This window comes from Amblyomma mixtum, chromosome 3 (assembly GCF_055824585.1).
Source record: "Amblyomma mixtum isolate Tamu chromosome 3, ASM5582458v1, whole genome shotgun sequence".
In the NCBI taxonomy this organism is placed as follows: domain Eukaryota; kingdom Metazoa; phylum Arthropoda; class Arachnida; order Ixodida; family Ixodidae; genus Amblyomma; species Amblyomma mixtum.
In genome coordinates, this window is record NC_143014.1 from 294,001,820 (window position 1) to 294,004,049 (window position 2,230).

Sequence of the window (2,230 nt, forward strand, 5' to 3'; positions counted from 1 at the left end):
TTCCTGCCAGACGTATCCTTAAAACTGCAGTAGATGCCTGTGTACAAGAGGGGCTTATGTGCACAGTTGGTGCCCAGTAGCAGCATAATCTTGAGATTCAGATGACCATATGCTCATCTTTTACCTTCGGTTACAGGTAAGCCTTGATAGAATGAATTGGGTAAAATCTGTGCTTCAAAATTTCAATATGTCTCCTGGAATGCGAAGGATCCTCCAAAACATTTACGTGGTGGGCGTTTCGGTATGCAGTCCACTCGAAATCATGGTGCAATTTTTCTTTGTGTTCTTTTCAAGCCAGTAATGAAATTTTGCGATGTTGAAAGTTCGGAAAGAGTGAATACCTCTAGGCGATGACTCTCTGATGAGCCCTGCTGGTTTTCTTTGAATGCAGTGCCAAGCATGAAGCTTCTGTATGCGGCCAGTTCTCAATGAAAAGATTATGGACGATCAATGTGACTGATGCAGCAGAGTAATCGTTAGCTTTAGTGTTGTCCCTAGACGGAGCAGCTGCTGATGGGTTCAAAATGTGTGAGCGGGTGGTGTGATCCAGTTCGTCAATCACCACATGACATGCCATAACCCGTGTAAACATTCCCAATCCAATCCAGCAATCAGTGCGACAGGACACGCCAGACCTCCTGTCCACTCCCTCGCCGTTGCCTATTCTTAGTCTTCACTTCACTCTCCCCTACAAATGGAGACGGGATTCACTCCACTTTGCCACTCGTCGCCTCCCGCCTTCTTAATCTTCCATCACCCACTTCCCCTGAGGATGGAGAGGGCAGTGGGCAGGTCACTTTGTGACCTGCCCACTGAGGGCCCAGGTGAACGGACAGACAGATTTTTCCGTCACAGCTATCCACTGTAAGGGCCCGTTGACACTTGTTCAAAATTAACGGCGCTTTAGCTTTGGTTAAGCTGAGTGAGAGCGGTAGCTCCACGTGTGGAATTCGTGCGAAGGCGCGCCGTTGTTGCAGACCCTGACGTCACGGCCTAGCGCACGTGAACAACAGATGTGCATTTCGTGCCAGGCGCGCCGGTGCTACTCTCCTTAGGAGGCCGTGACGTCACGGCCTAGCACATGAACACCGCATATGTCGACTTATTCCTAGGTGCGCTGGCGCTCCTTCCATCATGTACTCGGTTAAAGATGGCGTGACATCACGCTCTATCACGTAAACGCTGTGTTTAGGCTCCCCGGCGAGCCCAAAGTCAATCACGTGAGCAAATTTCGGTTGGCCTTGACGTCCCCGGCTTGACTTTGAAATGACCTTGATCTGTCCAATTGCTTGCCGATTGGTCTGACCATTCACCATCCACCGGTTCTGCAAACTTATAAACTGAATGTTTGACCTTGGCTGAGCCTTGAAGGTCATCGGCAACACACGGCGATCTGAGCCCGAGACCTCTAGAAGTGAAGCTACCGCTTCAAAAATCCGGCGAACGAATCTGCTTCGGTCGCAGGATTTTTGGGCAAGTGTGAACGGGCCCTAATGCGATCGATTGTAACGGCGCAGTGAAAAGCGGTGAGCTGAGGCCCAGAAACTGAATGCTACGGCCGACGCAGCAGAGGCAACGATCCAGCCGTGCATTCACATGCAAGCGAAAACACTCTCGTGATTTCCGCCGCCGCGGCGGTTCGAGCGGCCAGACCGATATACCAGTAGAAAATTTTTTCCCGCGCCGCGCTTTTTGTCGCTGAGTTCGCTCAGTCGCTTGCTTATGAAACAGCCTTTAAACTGAAATCGCAGCTGACTGGAAAAATAAAGTTTCTGTGAACTGTGTCTCAGCCTCCAAAAAGCAGCAGTCACGTGCTACACATTACTGCAGCGAGATGAGTTCGACGTACCAATACAAAGACTTAAAAGTGAAAATGTCTTGCGCAGACCCCTCCAAGTACGAACACTTCATCTTCGAGCTGCAGGTTGCTGACACGGGCTTCACTCACGCAGTGTAGTGGAACAAATGTGCAGTTATAGCAGTTTGTATGCTTTCATCCGCCATACACACAGCAGCTGACAGTTGCCGTATAATGGCCGGGAACTGGCTGACGCGTGCTCTTCTCTGTTCCCGGCGCATCTGAGGGGTCGACTTTTTCGTGCTGCAAACCTCCTCGCACGAGCAAATGCCGACAGGCCTCTGTAAGGCCGATCCCGCCTGTACTCACACCACCACCAACATCGAGCACGCACCCGTCAACACAGCCGCGTCTGGCTTCCCGAAGTCGTCA